Genomic DNA, 17,983 nt, shown 5'->3' with positions numbered 1-17,983 from the left:
CTGCACTGCAAAAACTCTCGGCCGCCTGAGCTGTGGGAGCTGGTTTTGGCCGCAGTGTTGAAATCCGCGTACGAAATCCTCCATGTGAACCTATCCTTACAGATCCAGAAAAGCATTCCTGAGAGTGGAGGCGGCACGGCAGAAGGATCTGGCTCCAAATGTTTTATGGTGGTTCCTGGGTGTGGAGCGTTTGAGGGGACAGCAAGGACTGTAGGGCTGCAGTTCTTTTAGGTAGCTGGTGCCTATGTTGTTTACGGCTTCAAAGGTCTGCAAGCAAATTTTGAAAGTTATTGGGGTTCATTTTATGAACATTTTTATGGCAGATTGTGGAGCACAAATGTTGCAGGACTGCCTTTTGAGACTATTTGAACACCTCTGCTACAAAATCTTACCACACAGATGTTTTTGCGCCACGTTTGACGTGTAGGAGGGTTGAAGGGGTGCGGGGGTGTGCTGGGGACGGGACTTTAGCCTGACAAATTTACCAACTTTTAGGCCTGGAAACAGGGTGGCCATATAGATCTTCAGATTGAGAACTTGCACCCCATGACAGAGTTGGGAGGATTACAAAACTTATCTGTAAAAAGAAACTCAGAGGAGAACTTTATGCTATTTGGACACCCCCCCCTCCCCCTTCCTCAACCCATACACAGCCTTGGGAAAGCCACCTAAGACACGTGTGCGATAAAAACTGTGTCTACCCTTATGTACTATGTTACCTTTGTTAGCACGTGCATTTGGGGACTGCTTCCAGTAAAACGGTCCATCTGTTACCTGCAAAACCAGACTTGCATCCACCAACCCCCCAAACTCACTGACACTAAGGGCACCTGATCCACCATCAGGCAGGAGGTCTCCTTCAAAACCATGGTGTGCCCTCCCATCACTGTATGGCCAAGGGAAGGCCAGAGTGAGGACTGCCACCAAGACTACAAGTATCACCATTATTCTTGCTACTACCACTCCCATCCTTTCTCTGTCCCCTTCTACTCTCTCTGCAGTTGGAAGTTCTTTTTTTTTTTGCATCTCAGACCTCTACCTTACAGCAGACCCAGGTATGTGGACTTTTACCAAACGCACATGAGTACCCCTGCTTTGTAGCAAAGGCAGGTGCTGGATTTTATACACCTGTGGCAATGCGAACACCTGAATTCAATTTCTTTTGAGATGTTTAATATTTTTGTCGGTACAGCGAGGATATATGAAAAGTAAAGGACTGATATCTATATATAAAAGTGTTTGTGTCCGGTTTTGAACTGGGAACCTTTCTCACAGGAGGCAAATGCGATAACCACTACACTACAGAAACCTAACTGACTTACCAACCTGAGGCACTGTGGTTCTCAAGATGATAGTACAAATAGTCAATTTTCAAAATGTAGTTGAGGAAGTTGTTATATTGCAGCCTCTGGGGGCAGTACAATCTGAGAATGTGGTCCTTGGCTGTGCCCCTCTGGTCTATGGAGATTGTGTATATACAACCACACACACTGATCAGCCATAACATTAGTGTTGAATCTATTTTTATTGCATAGAAAAACAAGACAGACAAACATAGCCGCCATGACAATGTATGCGAAAGACATCTACATTTCCAGAATCACATGAGACATATAATACAGTATACAAATGGATTTAGAGAACAACATTTCTCCCTGAGCCACAACGATGTGGACCAAAGAAGACAATTACCACAAAATCAGGCTGAAGAAGTGATTCCACGTTGAGAAATACAAAAAGAGTAACTCGAAATACCTTGACTTCTGAAAGGGAAGGTAATAGGAACTCTGGTCAAATTCCTAGATTACTCAATAATGGGAAGTTATACAAAAGGCTACTAATATGTAGCTCACAGTGAAACAAACTAACTCGGTAAACTAGCACAGACAGGGGGACAGACAAGAACACAGCACGACAAACAAAGGACAGGGGGGGGGAGGGTAGGAATAAAGGTAGCGACAAGAAAGCATATCAAGGAGGCCAGGTGCAATCACCTGTGCCCAACCAGGTTTGGAAACGAGAAGAGTCCTGAATTGCTGCCAAGGTTCCCAGATCAGTGTAAATGCTTGGATTTGGTTTAATGCCTCGGCTTCCATCTCCTCCATCCTAAATAAGGCATCCAGGGCACGTATCCACGTAATTCTCTGCAAATTGTCCGAAGATCTCCACTGGCGTGGAATGATCTGTCTCATAGAAAGAACAAATGTTCTAAGTACTCCTTTTTTGACATGCTTGATCCTGCCTGGGAATATACAGAGCAAAGCAATCAAGGGGGAGGGAGATATAGTAGACCGGTAAAGAGCATTATACAGAGCAAAAACTTCTCGCCACAATGGGGCAACCCCAGGGCAGTCCCACCAGATGTGGAGCATGGAGCCGACCTCTGTCTGACAGCGCCAACAGGTGTTGGGGACCGATGGATAAAAATGGTGCAACTTAACCGGTGTCCTATACCAACGTGTAAGGATCTTATAATTCAACTCCTGTAAGCGACATGACGTGGATGATTTATGAGTAAAAAGGAGGGAACGATTCCATTGCTCAGAGGACAGGGAACATGTCAGTTCACTCTCCCAACCAGAGGCAAACCCAACACTACCCATCTGATCAGCGAGTGATAAGTCCTCCACCCCGCCAGCACCCAGCAAGCCATATATCAAAGAAATACCATGATCCGGACCTGTGTTGGCAACACAGAGCTTTTCAAAATTTGTCAGTGGGGCAGATAACTGCGATCCGGGAGTCAGGGAACCCAAGAAGCTACGGAGCTGAAGGTAGTGAAACCAGCAACCCGGGGAATTTAGAAATATGTGCGATAGATCCCTGAGAGGTAAGAGACCCGAGCTATTGAAAATATCCCTAATTAGGATCCGGGGAGGGGGGACTGCACAGAGTAATGGTAATTTCCTGATCTGGGGGGGAAGGCCAGGATGAGCCACAATGTCTGTCAAAGGACCTGGAGCAGATATTAACTTGGTTTTGGAGGCGAATATTCCTCATAATTTAGTCAGGGTCTGGAGTAAAGGAGAGCGAAGAGTAGGTAAGAGGCTGTTTTGTGCTGCTTCAGGTAGCCAAAATATCCCAGGTACCACACGGGGTTCAATGGTGTGTTCTATGTCTACCCAAAGTTTCAAAGAGCGTTTGTGTACAAGATCTAGAACACAATTTGAAATGGAGGCCCTAAAATATGCCTGGAAATCAGATAGGCCGGCTCCCCCCAAACTCTTCGCTCTGGACAAAACTCTGTAGCTCACCCTAGCCCTTGTGCCATTCCAGATAAACCTAGAGGCTAGTGACCGCAATTGGGCAAAAAATCTATTAGGTATATTACACGTGGTCAGCCATAACATTAAAACCATGTGAAGTAACGGAGAGTTGCAGTAGCTGTGAGCTGTGGTGTCTGTTATGAGGTTCTGCAGCAGCTGAGGTGTGTATTATGAGATTCTGAAGCAGCTGTGCTGTGTATTATGAGGTTCTGAAGCAGCTGTAGTGTGTGTTATGATGTTGTACAGCAGCTGAGGTGTGTATTATGTGGTTCTACCACAGCTGAGGTGTGTATTATGAGGTTCCACAGCAGCTGAGGTGTGTATTAGGAGGTTCTGCAGCAGCTGAGGTGTGTATTATGAGGTTCTTCATTTGACACAGTCCTGACCTCAGTATCTGAGGAAAGGGATTTAGGAGTAATTATTTCAGAAGACTTAAAGGTGGGAAGACAATGTAATAGAGCAGCACGAAATGCAAGCAGAATGCTTGGATGTATAGGGAGAGGTATAAGCAGTAGAAAGAGTGAAGTGCTTATGCCGCTGTACAGAACACTGGTGAGACCTCATTTGGAGTATTGTGCGCAGTACTGGAGGCCATATCTCCAGAAGGATATAGATACTCTAGAGAGAGTTCAGAGAAGAGCTACTAAACTAGTACATGGATTGCAGGATAAAACCAGGAAAGGTTAAAATACCTTAATATGTATAGCTTGGAAGAAAGAAGAGACAGAGGGGATATGATAGAAACTTTTAAATACATAAAGGGAATCAACTCGGTAAAGGAGGAGAGCATATTTAAAAGAAGAAAAACTACCACAAGAGGACACAGTTTTAAATTTGAGGGGCAAAGGTTTAAAAGTAATATAAGGAAGTATTACTTTACTGAGAGAGTAGTGGATGCATGGAATAGCCTTCCTGCAGAAGTGGTAGCTGCAAATACAGTGAAGGAGTTTAAGCATGCATGGGATAGGCATAAGGCTATCCTTCATATAAGATGGGGCCAGGGGCTATCCATAGTATTCAGTATATTGGGCAGACTAGATGGGCCAAATGGTTCTTATCTGCCGACACATTCTATGTTTCTATGTTCTGCAGCAGCTAAGGTGTGTATTAGGAGGTTCTACAGCAGCTGAGGTGTGTATTATGAGGTTCTACAGCAGCTGAGGTGTGTATTAGGAGGTTCTGCAGCAGCTAAGGTATTAGGAGGTTCTACAGCAGCTAAGGTGTGTATTAGGAGGTTCTACAGCAGCTGAGGTGTGTATTAGGAGGTTCTAAAGCAGTTGAGGTGTGTATTAGGAGGTTCTACAGCAGCTGAGGTGTGTATTAGGAGGTTCTGCAGCAGCTAAGGTGTGTATTAGGAGGTTCTACAGCAGCTGAGGTGTGTATTAGGAGGTTCTGCAGCAGCTAAGGTGTGTATTAGGAGGTTCTACAGCAGCTAAGGTGTGTATTAGGAGGTTCTACAGCAGCTGAGGTGTGTATTATGTGGTTCTACCACAGTTGAGGTGTGTATCATTAGGATGAGGTAGGTTTTGTTTAGGGGAAAGGGATGGAGAAGAAAAGAAGTAAGGCCTGCGCTACATTGCAACTTTTTGTAGCGCGGCTGATTTTAACTATTGAATGACATCTGTAGTTCACAAGATTGGACTGCAGCTGTGTTCAAAAGCTAAAATCAATCAGCCGCGCTACAAAAAGTTGCAGTGTAGCCCAGGCCTTACTTGTTGCAGCAGTGACATCCAAATACAGAACCACGCTGGAGTTCAGTGAGCTCTTTAGAACAAGCCATTCTTATACAAGTGTGTGTAAAGGCAGGGGTTGGATTTTATAGACCTGTGGCAATGCAGACACCATTATTCAATGATAAAGGGATGTTTTCTAATACTTTTGTCTGTATAGTGAGGATATATATAAAAATGTAAAGAACTGATGGCTATAAAAGTGTTTCTGCCCGGTTTCGAACCGGGGACCTTTCGCGTGTGAGGCGAACGTGATAACCACTACACTACAGAAACTTAAGTGATTTGCCAACCTGAGGCATCGTTATAGGGGAGAATTTACCATGAGGGAAATATCTCAAGTCAGTTTTGGTTGAGTCAGTGTCGGAGGACTTTGTGCCACATTTACCAAATGTCACACGTTGTCTGAATTTGTCTTATTCTTTTGTCTAATAAAGCTACTCCAGTTTTCCTACTCCACCCTCCTCCTGGAGTGAGATTGAGACATTTTTGTGACTTAAAAAAAAAAGTCTCAATGATGATTCTGGAGTGAAAGACATTAACATAGCTAAACACACCCACTTTTCCACCCACATTACAAAACTAGAGTGAGTGGTGTAAAAATGCAAAAAGTGGAAAAGTTTTGCGCGAGTGTAAAAAGTCGCAAGAACCCTATTTTTGCAACTTTTTAATGCCAGTGGTAATTGTTATCTCCATCTTCCCCGATCACAGATTGTCACCGGCAGGATCGTCCACCCGGATCAGACCTGCGTCATTCCTGGCTGCAGGATCACAGATATTCTTGCTCTCATGAGAGACATGGTACAATACATCAAAGACCGCCGTGTACACGCGGCCCTGGTCAGCCTCGATCAGGAGAAGGCCTTTGACCAAGTCTCTCATGAATTCATGGGCAAGGCATTGCACAAGCTGGGTCTGGGCAGGAGGTTCTGTTCGTTTGTTAACCTGATGTACCTTGATATTTAAAGCACGGTGTTGGTGAACGGCTGGAAGACTGACCCCTTTTCTGTCCTCTCTGGGGTCAGACAAGGCCGCCCTCTATCACCTCTCCTTTTTGTTTGTGTTATAGAGCTCGTTGCGGAGTCTATCCGGCAGAATGGAGAGATCAGAGGGATCACTGCACCAGGACTAGGATACTACAAGGTCAAGTGCTTGCTGTACATCGACGACGTAACCATCTTCTGCGCTGGCCGGCGTTTGGTGACTGCACTCGTCCAGACCTACGAGGAGTTCGGACAAGCTTCAGGGGCCAAAGACAACTGCGGGAAGTCAGAAGCTATGCACTTCGGGGACTGGCAACTGGCTTCCTCTGCCCCCTTCCCATTTACCATCAAATCAAACTTCATCCAGATCCTGGGAGTCTGGTTCGGGAAGGAAGGCGCAGCCCTCAAGTCTTGGGAAGACCGCTTGACCAAGGTGAACCAAAGTATTGGACTATGGAGCCTTGGGCAGCTCACTATTGAGGGCAAAGCACTCTTCCTGCGTAACAAAGTTCTGCCTGTACTACAGTACACCGCACAGGCATGGCCCACTCTTGCCACCGTTTCTAGGGCCATCACCAGGACAGTGTTTCCCTTTGTTTGGGGCTCCAGAATGGACAGAGTGAATCTAGCCATCATGTACAAAGAGCCCTGCAAGGGTAGGAAGGGCATTCCAAGGTCAAGGTCATGTCTCACTTCTTTCTCCTGCCCTTCTGGAGTGGTCTAGGCAGGGACAAGTGGGACAGCTCCATCCCTTACAACTAGCACGCTCCCTGGTATTACGGAGATGTCATCAGGTTTGTGAGGGAGCATCAACTGGAGGGCCACGACAATCCACAAGATAATCAGATTGAAGGACTTGGTGGAGTCAATTCCAGGGCTCCCTGATGACACCGCAGAGACAGTATGGACTAATGTGTCTTCAGACAGGTTAACCAAAGGGCACAAGGACTTGTCATGGATGGCCATCCTGGGAGGCTTGCCTATACGGTCATTCATGCACACCCGCAACCTATGCAAAACCCGGTACTGCCCCAGGTTTTACTTCACGGAGGAAACATCTTATCACCTGTTCTGGGAGTGATCCTTTGCGCAGGGCCTGTTTGATGCCCTGGAACATGAACTGAAACCTCGGTGCTGTACGGACTATTTCCTGGGATTCATACTGTTGAGGCCATGCGCCTTATGAACTGTTTTAAGGATGCTATATGGCTTGCCAGGAACCGACTCATCCTCAGGAGGGAGAGCATGTCCGGCCTGGACTGCTGCAGGTTTACCCACAGCCTGTTGCGGGATTACAACATTTTGGACGTCGACGAAGAAGAGGACTAAACCCCTCTCCTTCCCCCTCTCACCCCTTTTGTGTCTATCCTTTAAATAAAGCTTGGGGCATGTGATTCCCCCTCCCCTCATCACTGTCTGCTTTGTTGAATGGTAAGTGATTGAATAGGAATGCTAGTGTAGTATGCATTGTGATGTATAGTGTAGGTTAGCCTGTGCTTTACATAACAATACCATGCTAGGAAAGATGATTGTTAAGTATTTATTAAGTGCTGCCTCGTGGCCTGCGCTGCTTCGCAGCACTAAGTATGTATGTTTGACTATTTTATTGTAATAAAGGAGTTTTTAATAAATAAAAAAATTGTATTATATGTAGATCTCTCTAAGCTCCTCACGATTCAATAGAGAGCAGTTCAGCTTCCAGGATCCAGGGTCGGGAGGGGAACCCGTCGCCAAGGACACACTGGAGCTGAATGGCTGTGATCGGAGAAGAAGCAAGGGTGTATAGCAGGGGTACTCAAGTATATTTGTAAAAGGTCCACAAAGCCGAGTCTGCCGTAGGATGAAGGTCCGAGCTGCAAAACAAAAAAAAAAATACAAGGAGGGAAAACACCATTGGCGTGTAGCGCTGCATTATTATAATTTTTTTTACAATAATCCACACCTCCAAGCCCACCTAATCTTCTTTCTGCCGACCAAACAGTAAGAATGTCCTTTCAGTGCCCCCTAACAATAATTATGCCCCTTGAATGCCCCTTAGACAGTATGATATCTCTTTAGATCTCCACAGAGTGTGATACCCCTAAGTGCACCTTCACAGCAGGGTGATCCCTTGGTGCCCCCACACATTACGATGCTCCTTAGTGCCTCTGACACTTTGCGATGCCTCCTTAGTTCCTCCCCACAGAGTATGAATACCCTAAGTACCCCCTCATAGTAGTAATGCCCTCTCTTTGCCCCTTTCACAGTAGTAATGCTTTATCAGTGCCCCTTCACAGTTGTAATGCCCTCTTTGTGCCCCCTTCATAGTAATAATTCCCATTGTGCCTCCTTCACAGTAATAATGCCCCTTAATAGTAGTAATGCCCATTGTAGCCCCTTCAAAATAATAATGCCCATTGTGCCCCCTTAATAGTAGTAATGCCCACTGTGCCCCCTTAATAGTAGTAATGCCCACTGTGCTCCCTTAATAGTAGTAATGCCCACTGTGCCCCCTTATTAGTAATGCCCACTGTGCCCCCTTCACAGTAATAATGCCCATTGTGCCCCCTTCACAGTAATAATGCCCTATGTGCCCCCTCCATAGTAGAAATCCCCATTGTGCCCCCTTAATAGTAGTAATGGCCTCAGTGCTAGTAACGCCCATTGTACCCCCTTCAAAGTAATAATGCCCATTGTGCCCCTTAATAGTAGTAATGCCCTCTGTGCTAGTAATGCCCATTGTGCCCCCTTCACAGTAATAATGCCCTCTGTGCCCCCTTCATAGTAGTAATGACCTCTGTGCACTGTGCCCCCTTTAGAGTAGTAATGCCCTCTGTGCACTGTGCCCCCTCCATAGTAGAAATGCCCATTGTGCCCCCTTCACATTAGCAATGCCCAGTGTGCCCCCTCCAGAGTAAAAAATGCCCATTATGCCCCCACCATAGTAGAAATGCCCATTGTGCCCTCTTCACATTAGCAATGCCCATTGTGCCCCCTAGAGTAGAAATGCCCATTTTGCCCCCTCTGTGTTAAAAAAAAACAATAAACAAAAAAAACACAGTACCTACTCACCTTGTCCCATTCCTGAAGCTCACAGTCCTCTCTCCCCTGCAGACACAAATCACTCTGCAGCAAGGTGTGGGCGGGGCTTATGCAGATTTCCGGACTGCGGGCTCCGCCCACACACGCCGGACACCAGATCTGTGCTTGCAGGCTGAATGAGGAAGCAGGAAGAAGTCTTCCTGCTTCACCATTCAGAGAGCCGCCGGCCTGAAGGAGGGGAGGAGCGCGGGGAGCAGAGTGGTAAGTGACAGGACCGCAGCCCCCAGCGTTCCAGCAATGAGCGCTTCCATCTGTATTGATGGAAGCGCTCATTGAAACATAGAATGTGTCGGCAGATAAGAACCATTTGGCCCATCTAGTCTGCCCAATATACTGAATACTATGGATAGCCCCTGGCCCTATCTTATATGAAGGATAGCCTTATGCCTATCCCATGCATGCTTAAACTCCTTCACTGTATTTGCAGCTACCACTTCTGCAGGAAGGCTATTCCATGCATCCAGTACTCTCTCAGTAAAGTAATACTTCCTGATATTACTTTTAAACCTTTGCCCCTCGAATTTAAAACTGTGTCCTCTTGTGGTAGTTTTTCTTCTTTTAAATATTCTCTCCTCTTTTACCTTGTTGATTCCCTTTATGTATTTAGCAGTTTCTATCATATCCCCTCTGTCTCGTCTTTCTTCCAAGCTATACATGTTAAGGTCCTTTAATCTTTCCTGGTAAGTTTTATCCTGCAATCCATGTACTAGTTTAGTAGCTCTTCTCTGAACTCTCTCCAAAGTATCAATATCCTTCTGGAGATATGGTCTCCAGTACTGAGCACAATACTCCAAGTGAGGTCTCATGGCTTCTGGACTGCGGCACCCCCTGAGAGCTGGCACCCGGGTGCATGCAGGGCTCCAGACAGCTGGCAACCACGGTCTGGATTCGGACCACGGTCCGCCAGTTGAGTACCTCTGGTGTGTAGAGGTACTCTAGTGTGATTGCCCCCATGTGTTTCCCAAGCTAAAAACTCTGGGGGGCCTATACAATCTGCATAGACCAGGGGTGCACAACCTTGGTTAGTCCAAGGACCATATTCTCAGATTGTACTTCTCCCTGGAGGCTCCAATAAAACAACTTCTTGAACTAAATTTTGGAAATTATTGACTATTTGTAAACACTATGGCCCTGAGTTATTATACCTTCACTCCAGAACTCTTTTGTGACTTTTTACACTCGCGCAAAACTTTTCCACTTTTTGCATTTTTACACCACTCACTCCAGTTTTGTAATGTGGGTGGAAAAGTGGGCGTGGTTAGCTATAGTAATGTGTTTCACTCCAGAATTATCATTAAGACTTTTTTTTTTTTAAGTCACAAAAATGTCTCAATCTTACTCCAGGAGGAGGGTGGAGTAGGAAAACTGGAGTAGCTTTATTAGACACAAGAATAAGACAAATTTATCAAACAACGTGTGACATTTGGTAAATGTGGCACAAAGTCCTCCGACACTGACTCAACCAAAACTGACTTGAGATATTTCCCTCATGGTAAATTCTCCCCTATAACGATGCCTCAGGTTGGCAAATCACTTCAGTTTCTGTAGTGTAGTGGTTATCACGTTCGCCTCACACGCGAAAGGTCCCCGGTTCGAAACCGGGCAGAAACACTTTTATATATAAAAATCAGCCCTTTAATTTTCATATATCCTCACTTATAGAGACAAAAGTATTAGAAAACATCTAAAAAAACCCATTGAATTCAGGTGTTTGCATTTCCACAGGTGTAAAAAATCCAATGTAATCCCTATTTTACAGTTAGATTTTTCACTATACCAAGTAATCACTATTTCACAAGGTATCACTATCTGCCTTAAAAGCAGAGAAATTAAAATTTCAAAAATTGTGATTTTTTTTTCAAAATTCTCTATAAATTTAGATTTTTTTTTTCTAAATAAAGGTAAAACATATTGGGCCAGATTTATCATGACTCTGACAGCTCACTCCACTTTCACATATGGCTAAAGTCATTTTTAGCCAAGTCAGATTTATGATCGGCTCTTTAAGACTGGGATAAATGTGGTTTGACGGTAGCAGTTTATCCGTCAGTAAGCGGCTTTACAAAAGTCGCACATCTTTACGAAAAAGTCGCACGTTTTTATGAAACTTCTATTATAAAGTCTCATAAGATAAGCATGGTCCTCACTGGAGTGAAATTGCGACTTTTTAAATAGTCCCAATAGTAAATCTGTCTAGAGATTCATTTACATAAGAAAACACGCCCACTTTCAGAAAACTGGCGAGCATAGTGCAGAGCAGAAAAAAGTCGCAAATTTGTGCGCAGTTTTAGCGTTTGCGCATTTTTTGGGGACTTTTTAACTTCATTATTCTGACCTGAGCTAATGATAAATATGGCCCATTGACTCAAATTTATCACTAACACGAAGAACAAGGTTTCACGAGCAAACAGAATGGCTTGGATAAGTAAAAACGTTCCAGAGCTATTACTGTATGACACGTCAGATTTCCAAAAATCGGTCTGGCATTTAAAGTGAAAAAAGGCTCAGTACTGAAGGAGTTAATGCTATGGCTGATCTATATATCTGCCTCAATTTTAATACTAAACGCAAATAACTTACATCAAAAACACTGCCGTGAGCACCTTTCAGCAGAAGCCCGGATAGCTCAGTCGGTAGAGCATCAGACTTTTAATCTGAGGGTCCAGGGTTCAAGTCCCTGTTCGGGCGTTCATTTTTAAATGTACACTATAGTAATTTTGTTAATTACAGTTTGATTTAATTTAGTCCTTTTTATATTGCATTATAAAAGGCATTTTGGTTCAGTTTTTATTTTATTTTTTTGTGTTCTGTACCTTTAAGAAACCTGATCTGATTTGTGCCGACCCTTTCACAGGCGTGCCTCTGGCTCATTGTTCTGGTGTGAGGATTGCACGCTGACTGGTTGACGTTTTTTGAGGCTTCTTAAAAGGAAGCACAAAGATGGCGTAAAAGGTTCATGTTTCTCCTAAGCAGCTGCTTAGGTGGAGCGGGAAACCTCAGCTGTAGAGTTTCCTTTCTTACAGTCATGTCCTGAAAAGTTCTGTGACGGAGCATATAAAAAGGACCACGTATCGCGTAAAGACAACGCTCCCACTGCATAAATCTGTGGAGGAAACATATGGCAGGTCAAGCCGTCTGTGCGTATGAGCAGTGCAATAAGAGAATCGGTTTGCTTAGTTTATTATACTGAATAGCGAGTTCGGACCCCAGATCCCAAGGAGCTTCGCTCAAAACTTCGGTTTAATGCTGTTCGGAGATCTGTCTCCTCACAGCATCCGCCGAGGCAAAGTCAGTTATTCCCGTAGACTCGCGAGACTTCGGTTTTTCATTTTTAAGCTGAAAAAACATTTTAAAACTTGGATCCATGATATTTAGGGTCGTTACACACATGAATTTGGCTCTGGCAGATCTTTACCACTATATAAAAAATCTGGTTATGGGAGCAGATGTATCATAAATCTACGGCACTTTTATGATGCAAAAAAGTCGCAAACTGTGTGTTTGCAACTTTTCCAACACCACTTGTGTAAAAATTTGCGCAAGTGCCGTTCCTCCAATGGTCTTGCAATTTTCCTGAAAAGGAGGTATGGCAAGGGCGGCCCGCCACATTTAGAAGACCAGTGAAGTCTACGCAGCTGGTGTACCTATCAGTGTAGGCGCACAGGCTGCCAGATGCTGTGCCTAATTTATGACGAGGGGTACGCCGTTGTCATAAATTAGGCGCAACATCCGTCAGCACGCCTAGTGTGGAGTACGCCGCCAGGCTATGATCAAGCTCCCCGATGGTCAGGGAACCTATGTTTTTTTGTTTTATTTTTTGCTGTGGTTTTTGTGGCTTTGCTTTTAGTGTTTACCTGTGTGGTTTTTTTTCTGACTTTTCTTCTATAACGAAAGAGAAAAAAAATGCCCAAGCTTCAGCATGCTGAGTTTTTAAAAAAGAAGCCAGAAAGACAATGAGCAAAAAAAATCTGTGTGTGTCCTGCATTTCATCTTTCCCATAGACCTTCAGCTGACATCTGGAGCTGAGCCCCCAACACCGTAGGGCTGCCGTGCTCGTGTTGCGGACTGCAAACCACAGGTCCGCAAAACACTGGCACCGGCCGTGTGGACTCCGCATTTAATTGAACGGGTCTGCGATCCGCAAGATACAGCAAAATACAGGACATGTCCCATCTTTAGTGGTGCGAAGGCATGGAACCGGAAACCCACGGAAGAGCTTCCATGTGTTTACGGGTCCGTGTCTCCGGTCAGCTGTTATGGGAGGCCCCCCCGATTCTTCCTAATCCGCGTGACCGTCACCATACGTAGGTCACATGGCCTAGTTGCAGCTCAGCTCCATTGAAGTGAACAGGGCTGTGCTGCAATACCAATCACAGCCACTATACAGTGTGCGGCGCTGTGCTTGGGAGAGATGCCGGGAGACAGAGCTTCAGTGAGCGGGGCGGCGCCCCATAGCAGCTGATCGTCGGGGTTGCTAGGATTCAGACCCCCGCCGATGTAATAATGATGACCTATCCGGAACATAAGTCATCATTATATATTACTGGATAACCCCTTTAATTATTTTTGTATAGACTTTTTTTTTTTTTTTTTTTTAAGTCGTTCCATTGAAATTTAAGAAGCAAAGCAAAAAAACAGCGCTACAAAAACGACCACTCAAAATATAAAACAAACATTTATTAAAGCAACAGTTTTAAAGCATTTTTGATAACATCACTTTTCACGTTAATACAAATAAAGTAAACGACAAAAACTGGAAAAACAGCAGAATCCTTCCTCTGTACTAAGGGTACGTTCATACTATGCGTTATTCTTTTCCGGCGCTGAGTTCCGTCCTAGGGGCTCAATACCGGAAAAGAACTGATCAGGATTATCCCCATGCATTCTGAATGGAGAGCGATCTGTGCAGGATGCATCAGGACGTCTTCAGTTCAGTCTTTTTGACTGTTCAGAACGGAGATAATACCGCAGCACGCTACGGTTTTATCTCCATCGGAAATTCCGGAACACTTGCCTGAATGCCGGATCCGGTGTTAATTTACATTGAAACTTATTAGGGCCGGATCTGGCATTGCAGTATTTTTAATGCCGGATCCGGCACTAATACATTTCAATGTAAATTAAACCTTTAAAAACACGGATCCGTTCTTGCAATGCATTTGTGAGACGGATCTGCATCCGGATCGGTCTACAAATGCTGTCCGTTTGCATGCAGATTGCCGGATCACTCTGCCGCAAGTGTAAAAGTAGCCTTAAAACAGATTTTCCAGCAAAAACATTTTTTTTAATAAAAAAATGATATATTTTAAACGAGGAGAGTGAGTATGGCTTCATTTATTTTCACAGCATTCTCTTTAAAATCTATTTTGTTTCAGCTGGAAAACCCCTACAAACAGACCGTACAGTCAGACAGGATATGACCTGTACCATGGCCGTGCACTAGCGTTGGGCTCCATTCACACGTCCGCAAGTGTTGTCCGCTCCCGTTCCGCAATTCTGCGGACCCATTCATTCTTTATGGGGACTGAATGGATGCGGAGAGCGCACTATGTGCTCTCCGCATTTACGGAGCGCGGCCCCGATCTTGCGGTCCGCAGCTCCGGAAAAAAAATAGAGCATGTCCTATTCTTGTCGGCAATTGCGGACTAGAATAGCCATTTCTATAAGAGTACCGGCTGGGTGTATTGCGGATCTGCAATTTGCGGATCCGCAATACACCGCGGACGTGTGAATGGACCCTTAAAGGGGGATTCCAGGCTTTCAATGTTGATGACCGCTCACCCGGCTCTCTCACCGATCCGCTGTTCCCTGCAGCTTCTGGCGCTAAAAGTGTTGATCGGCACTCGTTTGCACTGGTCTATTTCAAAAGCAGATACAAAGTGAGCGTTTCCAGTAACCAGCCTGAAAACCGTGCAGGGTAATAGGGGTTTAAGTGGCGACATTTCCTTTCCGCCTCCTAGTCATAAATGAGCGCTTTCCGTCACCGCAGACGGCGGCGCTCGACGGTTATTCCCGCCTCCTGCCCACAGTTCTAGGTTATATCTGTATGTCAGGCGCTATGCAATAACCGGTAAGCACTTTCCATTACTAACGGGGAAAGTGCTCACTGGTTAACCCTTTAATGACTAGGCACCTAATTAGCACGGGTGGTGGTTTAACAGTTGTTTGTGAGGTTTTTATTAATACATTATTAACATTTTATTTAAAGAATTTGCTAAATAAAGTCAAACTATGGCTCCTTATTCTTGAAAGGGAACCTGCCATCTCTGGCAAGGCCTAACAAGTCATCCGTCTGTCGATAGGCACCCCCGCTATGAGCCATGGACTCCTGTGCATGCGCACATACTGGAGAGGACTCTCTATGCATTCCACAGCCGGTTTGAGGGCACAGTGTGGGGAAACGGGGGTGACTACCAACATACAAATTACTGAGAGACTCCCTTTAAATATGCCAACTGACACCAATGATATATATATCCTCACGTCTATAGGGCGATAACGGCAATGGGTTTAGTTGTTGTGGATGGTTTTATTTATTTTTTCGTATTTTTTTTTATTTTTTTTATATTTTTCTACTTGTCTTTTACATTTATTTTTGCCACACAATATTGCCTCCAAGAGATTATTAAAATATTTCATCCTGCGCGGAGGTTAGAAACACAGCTGATCGCACGGGCAGACCATCAGCTGTGTTTCTATCCAGCAGGACGGGGCCGCATGTGGTCCGTGCGTTGTGCACCCCCTGCATCAGACAGTCAGCCGGTCCCGCCCGAAACAGGCTGATGCACACCTAATGGGGCACATTTACAAAGACTGGCATCTTCACACCAGTCTTTGTTTCCCCTTGCAATGCTGGAGTATTAGCCTAATTTATGAGGCGTGTGACCCGTCATAAATTAGGCTAATCTGAGGCCGTCCCTGTGCCTTGTGAAAAAATAAAAACCAGCCTCAGGCTGGCGTAGTTTTTCACCAACATATACGCGTTTCCGGGCGCTCTGTCCCGTCCAACTGTCGAAAGCTTTTCGATGTCGGATGGTCAAAAAGGGGACTATTTTTAAGACTAACATGGTCACAAGTCCCTTGATAAATAACCCCTTCCCCCCTATGTGTGGCCAACTTTAGGCCCCCCTGCTTCCCGTTGCCGTATTGCGGACCGCATTTGCGGATCCGCGATGCACGGGTGCTGTTCCGTGGGCATTCCGCATCACGGATGCGGACCCATTCACTTGAATGGGTCCACAAATCCAGAGATGCGGAATGGTGCGGAACGGAACCCTACGGAAGCACTACAGAGTGCTTCCGTGGGGTTTCGCCCCGTACTTCCGTTCTGCAAAAAGATAGGACATGTCCTATCTTTTTACGGAACGGCAGGATTGCTAGTCCGCGATCCGCTGCGGCTGCATTTTGCAAGCCGCAGCACGATTACGGGGTGCACATGTTCGTGTGCAGGGGGCCTTAGCCTGTGGAATTTTTTTTTACAAGAAAGTGCATAAAAAGTTAATCCTATCTGGCAGTTGTACCATATTTTAATGGTAAATGACGACATCTGGAACGTAATAAAGGACATTGCAATAAATATAGGTCTCTGAAAAGAATAAACTCTAATCGAGAAATTACAATCCAAGTTTGACAGCTCCATAAAAGACAAAGTGCAGAAAACAAAAGGACCAAAAACAATACAAACATCCGCATGAATAATATACTGCGAGACGCAAACAAAATGACTAAATTGCTTCAGCTGGATTTTTTAAAATAAAATCTTCATTTTTCCTAAGTAAATCTCCTATTATGTAGAGGAACAGAGCGCTAAGCCTTAAAGGGGCACTTCCAGCACATGATATTGTAGCATATCGCTATAATGAACCATAGCATCATGTTTGGCCGGTGACCCCCTCAACGATTTCAAGAACGAAGTGGCAAGAAGCTGCCTTGGCTTTTGTCCCTGACCAGCAGACATTGGTTGGTGAAGTAGAACACAGGTCCACTGAAGTGGAGAACTTCCGTAAACTGGAGCGGCAGCTCCTTCACCTTGAGGATTGTATATCTGTATCAGTTCTTCACGATTATCAAGCCCTCTGCTCACCTTGACTGTTCAATTCCAAGAGATATCTCCTGATCACGTAAGGCTTTGTTAACATTTTCCGATCCCCCCCCCCCCCATATTTTCATATGTGCAGTCAGAGGAGCAAAAAAACAAAAAAGCCCAGAGTGCCGTATCCGGCATACGATGGACACCAGAGACGGACCTCACAGAGTTATATCTGGATCCATTGAGTTCCGCCACGTATCTGTCATTTTGACGGGAAGCACGGTGCTGCATGTTGCGCTATTCTTCCCTTTGCATATGACGGAATCCTCTGACGCAGTCTCAGAGCAGAAATGTGAACAGAGCCTAAGAGACCATGTTCTGATAACACCCATCACACGTACAGGGCAGATTTCCATCTACTGGTCAATAAATAAAATCCTGCAGTGGCAGCAAGCAGAGATCTTGAAAATGGTGAGAACCCGATTTGGAACGTACACGGACAAATTGCATGATTTTTCACTACACAATGATCAAGTGTCGTTTGCTGAAACCATAACACCCCTGTAAACACCTCCAGGGATGGGAATGTGATTACACCTTGAAATGAAGAGATTTTATACAAAATTTAGAAGGACCTCCACCAAAATGAGACCTAGAGAGGTTTTGAGAGAACGGTACACTACCAATTTCCCAAATGGGACTAGAGAGCCACAGTCCTTGCAATGGAGTTCCACTGAAATCAATCTGTACATGGTCCCTTTGGGAAATTGCTGATGTGCCGAACTCAGCCAAACATCTGGCATGACTATCAAGTCCGAAGAGGATGTGACCCCCCCGATTTAACATTCTGTAGGTAGCAATTTTGTATTTTTGGCTCCACTTTCCATCCATGGG

At 45.0% G+C, this 17,983-nt stretch overlaps 3 non-coding genes across 3 annotated transcripts; 2 read left to right on the top strand and 1 right to left on the bottom strand.

Annotated features, from left to right (window-relative positions):
• Positions 1 to 5,199: 5,199 nt before the first annotated feature.
• Positions 5,200 to 5,272, bottom strand: TRNAV-CAC. Its single transcript has one exon. It is a non-coding gene; the product is annotated as a tRNA-Val (tRNA).
• A 5,326-nt stretch (positions 5,273 to 10,598) lies between these two features.
• Positions 10,599 to 10,671, top strand: TRNAV-CAC. The gene has a single exon. It is a non-coding gene; the product is annotated as a tRNA-Val (tRNA).
• Positions 10,672 to 11,675: 1,004 nt separating this feature from the next.
• Positions 11,676 to 11,748, top strand: TRNAK-UUU. The gene has a single exon. It is a non-coding gene; the product is annotated as a tRNA-Lys (tRNA).
• Positions 11,749 to 17,983: the final 6,235 nt, after the last annotated feature.

Source organism: Bufo gargarizans, chromosome 2 (assembly GCF_014858855.1).
Source record: "Bufo gargarizans isolate SCDJY-AF-19 chromosome 2, ASM1485885v1, whole genome shotgun sequence".
Classification (NCBI taxonomy): Eukaryota; Metazoa; Chordata; class Amphibia; order Anura; family Bufonidae; genus Bufo; species Bufo gargarizans.
This window is presented reverse-complemented; position numbering and strand designations above follow the sequence as displayed.